Below are 15565 nucleotides of genomic sequence, written 5' to 3'. Positions count from 1 at the left end.
ATCCTAAATGCCTTTTAATTTCATTCACCGGCTAAACCAGTGACTGGAGGAAGTGAATTACAAGGAGCGTGAGGAACATGACTTGTGTCGTGCATTGCTAATTATTTAAACGTTTGGTGAGCTACGTGGTAAAACCTTGTTAATCCAGCCTTCATTATAAAATTAGTCTCTAGCAAAACATGCCCTTTAAGACATATGGGCTTGAAAACAGCACTGTTATCTTCTTTCAACAGGAGCTACTGTTAGCCTGGAAGTGATTTTTGTTAATTTTCCTCCCAGCCTGCCTGCTGATCCATCAGATGTAAACCAAGGCAAACAAACTCTTAGATGATGTAACGCTAGCATATCAGCCGGCGTGCAAAAGAAAGATCACAGCACCTGTGAGAAAGAGCGGATCTGATGAAAACATCCCACTTACCAGTGCAGATTTGCATGTGCAGCTGAATTTCACAATACTAATCCAACACGGAGGTTACTTAAAATAGTTTCTGCTGCTTTTTCACGGCCTCTCCTTGTCCGCTTAATACGGTGGAATCTCAGATGACTCCAGTTATCTCATTTTCAATGTCAAACCTCAGACCACAGACTTTACGGAAATGATTCGCATATTTCCCACCTAAAACCAATTCTGCGATCATTTATCATCCTCGTGTAATTCCAAAACATCAAAAAAAAAAAAAAAAAAAAACACACATTTCTGTAAATTTTTGAAGAATGTGCCGCTCGCTAATTTACGAACAGTTCCAATGAAGACAAGTGCTTTCACACTTTTAAAAAAGGAAGCAGAAACGCCATTAAAGTATTTTGAAAGTCAAAAACTCAAAAATAAAAAAGTGGATAAGTACATTTTAATTATTGGGCAAACCAATTTATTACACTTTATATACTGAATGAGGAAAGAAAGAAAGAAAGAAAGAAGATTTTAGCCTGCACAGAACTCCACGTGATTAAAGTTAAATCAAGAACGTGCCCTCCGTAAAAGGTTTAAAATGCAAACAAACAAACAAACACAGGAATTCACGATCAATCAACGACACAAAGCAAGCGGTAAAAAGCTATTGGGTTTCCCCATGAGAGCTGATGTAAGGCTTTAAATGACAACACCCCCCTTTATGACAATGGTGTGGTCTGTCTCCGCTGCTTCTTCCTCTTCTCACTATTTATATCACACAATGCACAGCTGTTGCAATGGCAACAAATATTCCCCGACCTTTTGCGCTTGAAGCAGAATGAAAATCAAAAGGATTGCCTGAGGATAAGAGTCAAATCCAGCTGCAATCTGATAGAGCAGATTAATTTAGCGCTGCGAGATATACTTAAATAAGAAGCACAGTTTAAAAGCGTGTCTGTGCTGAAATCGGTAACAAGCTCTTTACTGGACGCATTTAATACGGTCATTACAATTTAACCTTTTAACAAAATTAATACGTCTGTGTGCAAAGGCGTAAACAGACATCCACTAATTCGTTAGTCAAGATCAGACGCTTAAATTTAGTAATTATAACCTAATTGTTGTAATTACAACAACACATACTGCTAATACTTTTCCACCAAAAATGAAGTCTAGTTATTCATTTTTAGCTAAAAAGAACTGAACCAAACAGAGTGGAAAGTGATAAGAAATCCCAACGTGAAATGATTTCCGATTCAAACTAACTTCCTGAGAAAACATGTTTTTGTTTTTTGTTTTTGCTGTTGGGACTAGACCCACGTGACCTGACAACGGTGGACAGAGGGAGAAATGAAAGTTAATGTCATCCTAACCAAGAAAACACGTTAGATTAAGAGTGACATTTTGTCCTGACTAGAGAGGACATGAAAGTCTGGTGTTTAAGGACAGATTTCACTCAATCAGTGAAGGAGAAAGTCATGCTCTGTTTCAAAACCTAGTGAGACGCCTCAGGAAACATCATATGTGCACTTCAGGACCAAAGGCTGATCCAGATTTAATTATGCCTCCTCCTAAGACACTTAGTTTTAGCCAAATTAAAGGCAGGGACGGTTTGTATCTTACATGGCAAAAAGCAATCCCAAAAGCTCAATGAAGAAATAAATCCAAGTTCAATTTCGTATTATTATTATTATTTTGTGTGTAATTAAAAAAAAAAAAAATTATTGAAATTAAACAATTTATGCGTGCCGATATTTTTAAGATGGAACCAAACAAAATGGAATTTTGTATTTATGAATCAGTAGTTAGTCTACAAACAGAGAGGAAAAGATACTGAAACCTTCTTTTTCTTAATAGTTCTCACTCGGTGACACAGAGTCTCTTCAGTCCATCTGTTCACTTTGCATTTTAAGCTCTTGAGTTTAAGTACTTTCTGAGTGAGATATGAAAACATCCAAAGCGTGTGAGATAGAAAGAGCAACGCAGACACTGAGATATTGGATCTTTGTCAAATATACGACCGATTGAGGCAGGCACTCACCTCCCAGGCTCATCTATCTTCTGTGGGTGAAGCAGAGCCAGTACCAGGGTAAAGAGGGACGTCGAGGTAGATGAGTTGGGGGCCTTGAGGTTGTTAGGGTCAGGGCTCAGAATCAGGATGCTGGGGATGGAGGAAAGACATTTCAGTGAAGATACAGAGACAGAGAAGTATTCTTATACTGTAACCGTTTCTACATATTTTATTTTAGTGTTGAAAATATCTGGATACATTTTATACATTTTCCTTTGCTTTAGACATAAATGTAAAAACACCTTTTCCAGAGCTGTACTTCCAACCACGCCGATGCAAATTTTAGTTCGAGCCAGATTTACTAACAGCTTGCACTAACACTAACCATCACTTAGCGTTAAAATAGTACTGTCAGGATTTATTAAACATGCACGGTGAATTAGCGCTATAGGATTTTTAGGAGTTTCCCTTTCAGGCGCAAAATTTCTGGGAGGAGAGTATTAAAATGAATGACAAAACGAGATTTACTAAAGTTTGCAATTAGGGGTATTCGTGTCATTATTTAATGGCCAAAAAACATGCCTTAAAGTAGGCGGTGAGTAGATTGTGCTGGTCATTATGGAAATAATCTGGCCGTGTCAGTTTTTTGATGTGCACATTGTTAGTAAATCGCACACAGAATTTTCCCTCTAATGCCAATTTGCCCTGTTTAGTAAATCTTGCCCCATACGTTTTGAGGACTCACCTAATCATTGAACTATAATGGTAATAAAGGACTATTTTATCCCCAAGTTACATTCTGGTTTCTAGATACAATTTGAGTCAGTCTATGTGGTTTTATCATCTGCTGGGTGGAAGACTGATTTTTTAGAAAAGCGGTAGCATATCTCTTCTCAACACACTGTATAATTTGAGCTATCATTCATGTCTGCGGCAGAAACGGTGAAGGAGTATAATATTTAGGGATGGATTAGGAGTTATAAAAACCTGAGCACTACCAAATGAAGCTTGCTTTCACCCAACACTCAAAGCACTTAATATAGCAAAGCAAATTTGCACTGCATCCTTCGTTATTAATCATGCATAAGGTGGTCACAAAGTAAAACTGAAAAACATTTGACATTTATTTCAGTATCGGCCTGAAGCTCCTCGAATGCAACTCTCAATCTGTGCAAAGCAGAACAGACGAGGTGACTCTACACTTTAACCCACAGCCACACCAAACTCAATCCAAAAAACTAGAGATATGAGAGGAATCCTACAGACAGCTGTATAGTTGTATACAACTCCTTAAATTCAACTTCAGCTTATGGCATTTCAAGTAAAATAATAAATTTACCCAAAAGATAAATACATTTTTGAAACATATGCACAAGTCTGCTTTTTTATTTTTAGTTCTGCTTATTTTATTTTTTTTATTTCTTTTTTTAAGAAAACATTGCAGTGGTAAACATAAGAAAGCCAGACTATTTATGATAATATTAATAATACTAATATAATATTAATAATTATTTAAGCATATTATGTGTCTTTTGTTGCAGTTAAATTTTGTAAAAAAGTTTTTTATCTTTTTTTCTTTAAGTGAGCGGTCGTTTGACAGTTACTTGAAAACATAGCTCTATAAATAATGAACACAAAAATGTTTGTGCTGTACTTGTTTTTTTACTGTGGGATCATATTGGGGGGGGAGGTGGTCTCATTACTTGTAATTGTAAAATCATGAGACATGGTCACTGAGGCTTTGAGGAGCCACTTCACCCCAGGCTGCTCTGGGGGGGGTTGTCCCTGTAACGAGAGCACTGGAAGTCACTTCGAATTAAAGCATCTCATAAATGACAACTCGCAGGTCCAGTGAACGCAATAAAACATGTGAAAGATATTATGACTAGACTAAAGTCAATTATACTATTCAGGAATATTTTAACAAACAGTGTTAACAGCGGATAGACGCCGTTTACCAGGATAATATGTTGCGTCTCGTTTTAAAAATCCTGTAATTGGCAGGTTTCACCGTGACAACTTGCCCCGAAATATATAATAGAGTGAAAGGATGACATTTTTTGTCAGCCAAAAGTCAGAAACAGGTTAGCATTTTAGCATCTCATTCCACTGTCCTGAAGTCAATGGGCTTTTTTAATAGCTTTTTTGGTTTTGTTCTACAACATAAAATACGTAAGTAATACCCTATTGACATTTTTTTAAACTTATTTTGGAAAAAAGCGGGTCACTAACAAGCGGCTAAATAGGTTTTTCGGGGACAGTAAACGTCATCTGCTCACTACTTTGCTTTTACAGCGATTCCAAATCAAACGTTCAGTGAAAATTTTTGGAGATAAACCCACCCTGGGATAGTCTGACAAGCAGTCACACATTTGCATCCTTCTCGTGCTAAAAACCATTTCCATCCAGCCCTTCTGCTACTGAACGTTACGCACACATTCATCCGGCATACAGTGCTTCTTCTAGGCTACTGCCAGTATCTAGGCCACAGGCTCCATCATATCTGTCCTTAGCTGACAGTGGCAGTTAAATTTGTGTTATGTGAAAGCCTCTCCCAGGCTTTTTTCATTCACCAGTTAACAGCGCTCCTACCCCGGGGTGAGCGATGTGTGTGTGCGCGCATGCGTGTGTGTGAGTGATGGACGTATTTCTGCTTCCTTTCACTATCTGTTCATGTCCAGTGCTGTGATTTTGGGAATTGTGCCCTGTCACTTCACGCAGCCACCAGGCCATCTCGCTTCCAGAGAAAAAAAAAAAAAAAATCTTTCTAAAGATAATATGACACATGCAGGATAGAAACTGTTTTCTTCTCATTTTATGCACTGGATAAGACGGCGGTAATTGAATGTGTGACTAAAGGGGGCTCCATCCCACATGTGCTCATGATGAAAAGCCAGTAGTGTCGATGTATATGAATGAAACTATCTGTAATGAGCTGTCGTTATGCTAGGAGCACCATCACCTTTCCATCTTGTAAACAGACTGTATTTCCACATTTTAATTGTCCTGGGCATTTTGATCATCATCTAGAATCATCTAGGTTCACCATCAGCTGCACGCACAGCATTTAGCATGCCTTTTAACACCGTTAACAGAGACTGAGAGAAATAAAGTCACTGGATGGAGCTAGAATTATTTTCTAGCAATATTTTTCAAATAATGAATACAAATAACATATACAGTGGCAAGATACTGGAGTAAGGTCTGATTTAAGTAGTACTGTCCCTATACTGTTTTTTTATTATTAATTTGAAGTAAATATAAAGCAATATTAAACCGTTCCCAATTATTCACTGTACATGGTATGGTCCTTTACAGTGAACCGTTTAACAGGTTTTTACTTAAGCAGTTCTAAACATATACGCTATTTTTTAAGAATAAATTCTATTGTTTTAGAACTGTTAATCAATAAACATTACTTGATTTGCACGCATTTCTTTCCCGATTCAGATCAGATGATTTTTCACCTAATAGAAGACTTTTAAGTCAGAAACAATGGTTTGAAGTTAAAAATATCTTGATTGATTTATTACGTACATAAAGCTTTTCAATTCACATGACGTTAACTGATATACCAGACCAATATGTGATTTGTGACATATTTTGATACTGTTTGGACTCTCATTCTGGAAGGCACCCATTTACTCCACAGGATCCATCGGTAAGAAAGAGAAAGTGCTGTAAATCTAATTTTTTTTCCAAAATTTGTTCCGATAAAGAAAAACACATCCACATCTTGGATGGTCCGAGTACATTTTTAAAGCAGATTTTCATTTCTGGGTGAAATTTAATGATAAATGTCGTCTGTTGGTTACAAGTACTGACTATTTGCAGACATAATTCAGAACATACTGTCCAGTTCTGCTCATGGATGGTTTGTATACCCGCTAAGTAAACACATCTTTGTTTCCAGACGGGCTGAAGGAAAACAAAATGCACGTCCTTATTTCCGCAAGTGGAAAAAGTCAATCAGATTAGAGCAGATCGATAAAGTACTTTCTAGTTTAGTGCGAAAATGCATCAGATGGCCAGCGAAGGCACTGTGGGCGGTCCGTGGGCATGGCTTCTCAGACTCAAACTATCTATGAATAGGTCTTTTAGTAGGCAGAGAAAGAAAGTCAGACCGTCTTTTCTCTTGCTTGTTCAACCGTATCAAATTGACTAACATGAGAGGAGGAGCACATGCTATCTTTAACCATATTCAACAATATCTAGAAGGGCCTTTGTTTTCTATCCCTGCTCTTCACAACAAAATAGGCGGGACAGAAACTGGTGCCATGTGTATCTCTTTAAGACAAGCCTGCATACAGTACGCATTATCTTCTCGGCTTTCTGGAGTCTAATGCAACAGAGTAGCTTTGCTGAACTCCAGATCAACCTGATTACGTCGGTTTGTGAGATTATGCGCGATTAGTCAACAGTATCATCAGATCATGTTAAAGGAACAGTTCAAAACGGAATTATCTTCTTACGTTCCACAGATAGGAAATATCATACGGGCCTGGAATGACAGAAGCGTTCAAAAATGTTCCGAATTTTCATTTTTGTGTGAACTGTACCTTTAAGCACGCACAAAATACATATGAGCGACGCAAATGAATTTAAAAGAAATCTGGCTAATTTATTTGAAAGACGATACTACGGATATTCGGACCGATTCTTAGTCCTGCAGAAGAGAGCTGCCGCAGAGTGAGTGAAGTTGCTAGGATAATTGAAAAATTGTTCGAATAAAAATCGATGAAACAAGGGAAGGGACCCGTGTGTCTCAGCTGAGCATGAGTTCTGCGGCGTGTTTGGAGAGAGGGGAGTGAGAGACAAGAGAGACGTGGGTGGTCACATCGGTCTGTAATTACTCCCTCTGGAGCTGCAGGTGAAGAGAGATGACCTTTCCACAAGCTAAAAGCACAGTGAGCACAAATCACCTGACAACTCGAGCAGGAGACTGAGATATCACGTGAAATTTCTAACATCAAAATACTCATCCTCCAGAGCAATATATGCGCTTTTGAGATGAACTGGTCTGGCTATTCAACGTTCAAATCAGCATCTCACGAGTGAATTCAAAAATATATGACAAAATTGAATTCATACGTTATTCCTTGAATACACCTTTTCAGTCTGAACATCCTTTTAATTTTTTGTGTTAAAATTGATTTTCATATTTATAAGGGGCATAATGTTAAAAATATCTAATAGATAAAACTGTCCTGATATAACGAAGAAACATGTCTCATTAAAAGAATGACATTTTTGAACTTTTTTTTTAACAAAACTGCCTCATTGATTATAAATATTTGTAACCAATAAGGCCATATGATCCAATGAACCTGAAGAAACAGAAAAAACTTGCTCTGCAGACCCTTCTGACTGTGTGTAAACTTAAAATATTATATCATTTTTCATGACTAGACGATATTAGTTATAGTTGTCATGAATGTCATGTGGTGTAACAACAAAAATGTGTGTGTGTGTGTGTGTTCACATGCTTTTAGCGTGATTCAATCTAAACATCTCTTAAAAATGATGCAAGCTTTTTGAAGCCTTCTGCAATTGACATGAATACAAAGACCATTTCAAAAGGACCTGGCGTGAATTTTAAACTAGACGTTTAAAATTTTTCCCTTTTCTTTTAAATCTCGCACGTCATTGGCCCACCTATTACTCAAACATTAAATAATCTTTTTGCAGGATTTTCCTTGAACGAAGCTCCAGAACATGCTTGTTTTGTTTTGAAGCGGCAGGGGTTATATCGTCTCAAGGCTCCCGGCATTAAGCTGCCTTACATTACGCCGGGCTAATCTCTGCCAGAGGCTGGTTTAACCACCACACATCCCCAAAATCTACTGTGCATGAGCTCTGAATCCCAGACAGAGCGGCTCTCATGTGGAGCGACCTTCAAGTGCTCATGAATTAACACAGCAGGCTTTATACACGAACCGATACGCACACCGCGGCCGTGGCTTCACGCTCGACGCCGAGACAATAAAGTGTGGATCGTGAGAACTCGGAGAGGCCGTGCAGCATCTCAACAAAGGAAAAGCCCCATCTTTTTTGTAATTCATACAATCCAGCGCTGTTAATCTCAAGGCTTTTGTAGGTCTTGGACAAAACATACACGGCAACGCGTCTGTCGGCTGGCCTAAACTGAGATCGCTTTGCCAAACATCAGAGTAATTCTCTCATGAGATGAGAATGACAACCAGAAAATGTGCCAAATGTACAATCAAAGTGAGCAGCAAACAGATTATTCACATAGCGATTGTCAATGTCTGCTCTCTCCCCATCAGCCATTAGCTGACAGAGAGACAGAGAGAAAGAGAGAGAGAGAGAAAGTGAAGCAGAAGAGATTTTTTTTTCCTAGAATAAACCAGGACACCTGTCCTCCCACAGGGCTTATAGCTTTATAATCTGCAGCGTGAATGCTGCACTGCTAATAATGTAATAATATCACTGTCAGCCGGTTTATGATCATTCACTCGCTGCTACCTATCGCTCGCATCTCTTCTTAATAAAGGACAACACATCGATCAAAGCGCAAGACATCAAATATTGAAATTCAAAAGCTAATTAAACAGCCGAGTCTAAACAGATTAAGAAAAATAACACTTACATGAGATCGAAAGTGGAGGACCGAACCTTTACATTACATTCCAGAACGTTTCTTTTCTTCAGTGAGCCGATTCAAAGCAAAATGTTTGAAGAAACTAAAAATATACATGATAGTTACATAATATATAACGTGTGTCATCACGTTTCTGTAATAGTGGACAAAACAAAACCCACGATTAGGTTCATTTTGATATGGCAACAATTTAAAGTGACCCTATTGTGAAAGGTCTATATTTTAGTCCCAAGGTTGACATGCATGCATGCCATGGTCTCAGGAAAATTATTTATACCTAATTTAAAGTTTAAAATAAAAATGCAGAAGATGAAATTCACATTTTGTAATAGGACGTAACATTTAAAGCCATTATTTTATTCATTTAAGGCTTTCTGCTCTGGAAGGGTGACTTAAGACCTTTTAAGAGCCACAGAAACACGATTGCTTTGTTCCCATTGGTTCTCACTGTAAAAATGTACCCCATGAAGTTGAACACATGTCCTGATAAACTGATGAACTCTCTCCCCAAACACATCCTAAGAAGTCTTCTATCCCCAGTAGAAACAAAACAACCTCACAAAAGCAGCTTTAGCTGTGCTAAAAGTATAGAGGAGATCGCGATATTAATGATTATTAATCAAGTCATTTAGAAAGGCGTATTATGCACGGTCAGTTAAAGTCTCTGTTGTCAGTTGTCCCTGTATTAATATTCTGTCAGCTTTGCTTTCTCACCAGCATCACAGCTCAGAGGATTATGCCTATTAATATGTATTCATACTAGAAACATGACCTAGTCATCCCTTCGTGCAGATTCCTAAAAATTAATTACCACTTCTAAAAATTTTGCCAGGCTTAAAGAACAAGTCGAGATTGTTAAATCAGCCTATAATTAAGCAAAGACTCTTCAGTCTGGCTCTTTCTATTAATTTTGCTGCAGTGCCTTATAGAACGTTCATTATAATTCTATGCAAGTAAATTTGAATCTAATTATGGCCAAGCCTCTTTTACAGCAGCCTCCATAAGTTAATGACTCCTTGATAAACAACAAAGAGAACAAACAAACCACTGCCAGATGCTGCAAAACAAGTGTAAAGAATGTTTTGGCTTGATAAAAGAAAGCTTTTATCTCTTGCAATTAAAGTAATCACAAGAAGGAAAACTGAAAACTTCCATCCAAGCCAACAGCATTTGACAGTCTAGAGTAAACAAACTTTAAAAGGGATAGTTCGCCTAAAGACGTTTATTTACTCGGAACTTCCTGTATTTTTTCTACATTATGTCCAAAAATGTCAAATTCCAAAAAAGTGTGTGCGAAATGACTTGAAAGATATATTTCACATTTATATTCTAAGTGATCACTTTGTAGAATGAGAAGATTTAAATTCAAGAGATACAAATGACTAAAATTAAAAATAAATAATTGCTCGAAAATATCATAACTGCCAACATGTGCATACACAGACCGATTTTGTTTGTTTAGAACTGATTTTATTGTTTATTTGTTCAATTACTGACGTTCCGGAAAAATATATTTTATTATTATGATTTATTTCTGCTTTTCGTAAACTTCATCTTTACGTCACAATAATAAAACTCTAGTCTAATAGTCTAGTGTTTATTTTTTATACCAACAGCATCAGAAGCAACATTATTAAAAAAAATAAATTAACTGCATAAATGTAATAAATCATTTTAATCTAGTTCAGGGGTTGTTTCTATTGGCTAATGTGCATATAATTAAACATTGCAATTCACATTCACAAATCTAACAAACCTTAAACGTCCATTAACGTCAAACCCCGTTGGTTCTTGCATGCTCAACATCTTTGGTCAAACGGTTCTTCTAAACGTTAAAAAAAAAAATGGAGCTTTCACGTCATCTACAAAGGGCAACTTCATCTTCCTGTCCACTGCTCCGTCCTCCAAGCTCTGCATATTACAGTATCAGCTAACCTACTTTCACGCTGACATTTAAATCACATCAAAGCACTTAATTAGTAACGTTCTTCACTCACTTTCAATGCTGCCACGTAAATGAACAGACGTCGTTAAACTCCAGTCAGTAGCGGCCTGAATATGACTATTGATAATATCACTGGAGCGAAAGGTGCGTGAAAACATTCAGTGTGTCGACACAAAGACGTGACCTCAGGCAATGAAGGCTTGCGTGTTGACACGGTTCGAATGAACGAAACTTCACAGCACCCATTAAAGGTTTTTAGAAATCAGTAGATAAAACCTGAGATCTGCGTCACAACCACAGCCATCGTTCTGTCCTCGTAGATATTCACACTGTATTAAAACAATTCAGACACTGGAGTGGAGTTCCTCTGCGTTGACCCTGAGAATACCGATGAAAAAAAATCTTTGGCCGAGTCAAAAAACAGACTGCGAAAGCAGTTTAATCATTACTGTGAATGTAGTGACAGAAATTTGCTGCCTTTAAAGGCCACACAAGACAAATAATACATGAGGAGAACTGGCCCAAGGCCACGTCGGACTCCCAGTATTTGTGAAGTGCAGCTGCTTCACTTTCAAGATTTCATGTGAAGCCACCAAACAAAACTCAACACACGCTGCTTAAAAATTAATACAGTCCCAAACCCCGGAGCCGGCCGCATCCCAGGAGAGCCTCAGCTCTTTAAATATACTGTTTAAAAACAGGTAAGAGAATTAGCTCTATCTCACTAAACAACCCAACCGAGCAAAATGTGCTATTCATTAACTGGATGAATGCGTGAATGATTTATTAACAGGTGATAAATAAGACTATTATGAAATGCATATATCTGGTGCAGAAAAACCACATGTACTATACTGTGTTCATAGATTTATTTAATTCATAAATTTAAATGACTGGTTAAAATCCAAATACATTTGCTTAATTCCCGTGATGGAAAAGCTGAATTTTCAACATGCATTATTCCAGTCTTTAGGGTCACATGATCCTTCAGAAAATCATTTGGTGCTTAAGAAAGATTTCGGTGACACCTTATTTTAAGGTTCAGTTCTCACTATTGCACTAGTTTCTCATTAGCATGAATATATTACTAGCAACTTAGCCGTTTATTAGCACTTATTAGGCACATATTAATAACTTATTTTGCATTTCGATTTTTTTAAACCGACCCGATCTAATCTAAAGCGGTGGTTCCCAAACAGGTTCCTGGAGGTCATACCATCTCTCCTTTACCTGACGCACCCATCTCAGGTCTTGGGAGTCTCTACTAATGAGCGGATGATCTGAATCAGGTGTGTTTGATAAAGGAGACATGACATTGATACGAGATATTCTAAGATATTCTGAGGTTCTTAACCTCCATGTTGTGCATTTAAAATCCTTTAATGTAAGGCTAGCCGTTGATTGTCCCTTATTTAATACACATTTTAAAACTGCACTGCATACCTGCTTCTGTCATAATAAAGACCAATTTTGAATACTTGCATGCTTTTTCTTCTCTTTTTGCTCTCAGTCGCTGTGGTGCAACAGTAACGAAGTGTTACTCTTTTAAATACTTTCCGGCATTTCAGTGGTGAGAGAAAAACAAACATCCTGGATTCGGACGGCATTAAAATCACAGACTACCCCCTGTAAACGGTGAAAATCACTTACATCCCCCTGAGAAACAATTACCGTCCGAATAGGGCTGTGGAAAATGTGCAGCGTTAGGGGGCCCCGTGTTAATAATCTGGTGAAAACTGATTAAAAAAAAAAAAAAATTATTAATAGAAGGTTCTAAAGAAATATTTTAAAATGTATTTAACTAGAAATTTTGTAATATTCTAAATTTGTTTAAATATTTCATCAATATGAAGCATATTTCCTAAATAAACTTGACTTTTGAATTTTTAAAAATGACTTTTAAATAATAGTAAATGCATGTTTTCATTATTTCAAAACACGTAACGATGTATTTAAAAACATTGAATCCAATTCCTCATATGATAAGCTTCAAATCCATATAAAACAGTAGAAAATATTGAATTTAAATATACAATTCAATTAAAAGTGGGGTTTTACAGAGTGTCATTTTTTTATCCTGCAACATCTGTAGCTTTATTGTTAGCCTAATATTTATAAATATTCTAAAAAGAAATGTACATTAAAGTCGATTCTTTTGACAAAAAGACATCATTAATGTCACTCAGTGAATGTGAAGGTCTCACAATGTCCCAAACGCAAACATGCTCAATATTACAAATAAGGCACATGACAACAGGGTCATTTTAAATATGTCCGGCCACAAAAAAAAGGGAATATATACAGCTGTGTAGCATACTGGAAACCCCTCTATGAAAGCCAACTAGAAAGAGCGTGATGTCCACACAGAGAGAGAGCAGTAATCAGAGTAAACCCATAATACTGCAGGTCAAAGAGCCCTTCTGGGAGGGACATTTCCCCTTTCAGCTTCTCCACTCATTTGCCTAGAAAGACCTACAACTGGGACCGGAGGCTTCACTCAGCTCACAAACAAGAGCTTATTTAAAAACAAGGCCGGCAACAGCCAGAAAAAAATACTAGAAAAAAAAAAATCTGCGATTGCCTCTAGGGAAATTCAGTTTAGGATCACCTTTGATCTCCTCTCTCTGTGTGCGGTGACAAATATCCATGTGTGCTTGGATGGGTCCGTGGCAAATAACCTCTAAAATGTCTGTCTTCTAAAAACGGTCAACAACTTACTGCACGATATATATATATATATATATATATATATATATATATATATATATATATATATATATATATATATATAAAACACTAGACTGTCTTAAAAATACATATATCAAAGTTCTGTGGCGGTAAAATGGTACTTTGATACAATTACTGAAGTATTTGACATGAAATTGTAACTTGTCTAGAATAAAGAAATAATGGATGAATTAATAATTTAATTACAGTAACAGTAGCCTACCATTTAAAGACGCTTTTCAATCAATATGACTTGTGACTTGACTGCTTGGTAAGTGCCAAAGAAATACACAAGCAATTCTGGAAATACAGGAACAAGTCTGTCTTAAATACCTAATATGTGCAAGATATATCAGAACGTACCAGAGACGTACCACTGATATGCATATGACGGTATTTAAGTTCTTACTGAAATAATTGGCATGCATATGTGCATTATATATATATATACACACACACACACCTTATACATTCCAGGTGATATTCATGAAATTCCAAGATGTTTCCAAGATGCACAATAACACATCCAGAAAAACTATATATATGGATAAATGCCCCAGTAGATCAGTGCTAAGCAAACGTGAGAGTCCAGAATGCAACCACACATAAGTTCATGGTAAATTTGCACAAAAAAAATGACTATTTTCACCTGCTTAAGGCACTAAAGCTCATGCACAGATGTTAAATCTTCCCTCTGATGTTATTGCTGTTATGATGCTGTTTGCTCAGTCACGGCTTGATACGTGAGAAGGCTTTAAGAGTCTTCCGAGAACACTCCCATACCCAGAGCTCTCCGAACCGAAGCATTTACACACACATTTGTCACCGAGCAACACTTAATGACTTTCTGCCCCATTCGCTATTACACATTTGCAAAGGGCGGGTCGTTACTGTTACCTACTCCCCGGATCGTTGACGTCCTCAAAAACAGCGTACTGCGACATAAACCACGGCGGGGTTTTTTTTTCCTTTCCTTAAAGGCATTAAAAGTGAACCAACCCGTCGCGGCAGGGCACAGAAAGCAAAAGTTTAGTTGGAAATGCCCGTTACAAATCCAAACATCAATGCAATGCGTTAAACTGCGCGTTTTCGCAGCCCTACCTGCATAGACAGCGGCAGAAGCATCGCTCGGGGAGAGCAAAGGTGTGATATTGCGGATGGATGCAGCTTGTATCGCAAGGATGCGCGCGGCGAGCTCTAACGAAGGTTTTTTTTCCCGTCTCAACCAACTGCAAGAGCCGTCCTTGTCATTTCGCCTTCTCCTCATTCAGTTTTCGAGCGAGTGTTTTGCTCTCCCACCTGCACGCAGCATCCGACGCCGCGCAGTGAGTCTGCATCTAGGGCATGTATTTGGCAGGAAAGCGGGTCGGTAGTGCCTACAGCGCAAGCGTGTACCGAGGGCGCCATTCAACAGCAGAGCACTATTTTGCAAAAACGCCGAACCGCTGTGGACCACAGAGATAGAAAGCAGTGCGTTTACAATCACGGCGATACACAGAGAGAGAGAGAGAGAGAGAGAGAGAGAGAGAGACTACAGTGAGTCATCAGTTGTGGCACTTCAACATCCGTAACGGAGATTACGTGAAATCTGCGTCCAGCAGCTTTAAAGTGAGGCTGATTCATTTTCACACTCCTCCTACATAAACACACTCTTAATTAGCGGTGCGCCTTTCGCCAACCGGTGTTTTGAATCTCTTCATTTAATTCACTAGCTATGTTTACATGCAATAAAATAATCTCTTTGTAATCTCATTGGAGGCTCAACCGGACTTAATTGTCTTCGTGTAAAGTAAACGCCTCAATCGAGCCCATTTCACTCGATCCGAACGACATTAAGCGGCGCAAACCCGAAATAATACAATCAACAGA

The 15565-nt window shown here is 37.8% G+C and overlaps 1 protein-coding gene across 3 annotated transcripts in view; it reads right to left on the bottom strand.

Annotated features, from left to right (window-relative positions):
* The window catches only part of apba1a (amyloid beta (A4) precursor protein-binding, family A, member 1a), a 48370-nt gene that overhangs the window by 29858 nt on the left and 2947 nt on the right, over positions 1-15565 (bottom strand). For 2 of the 3 annotated variants that reach the window (XM_043240560.1, XM_043240562.1), the window contains exons 1-2: positions 14798-15197; positions 2433-2552 (exon numbers count right to left, since the gene is read on the bottom strand). The gene's annotated coding sequence lies outside the window, so the exon portion shown is untranslated. Of the gene's footprint in view, positions 1-2432; positions 2553-14797; positions 15198-15565 lie in introns of those variants that run through there. The other variant, XM_043240561.1, reaches the window with a different exon arrangement.

Source organism: Puntigrus tetrazona, chromosome 5 (assembly GCF_018831695.1).
Source record: "Puntigrus tetrazona isolate hp1 chromosome 5, ASM1883169v1, whole genome shotgun sequence".
Taxonomy (NCBI): Eukaryota; Metazoa; Chordata; class Actinopteri; order Cypriniformes; family Cyprinidae; genus Puntigrus; species Puntigrus tetrazona.
This window is presented reverse-complemented; position numbering and strand designations above follow the sequence as displayed.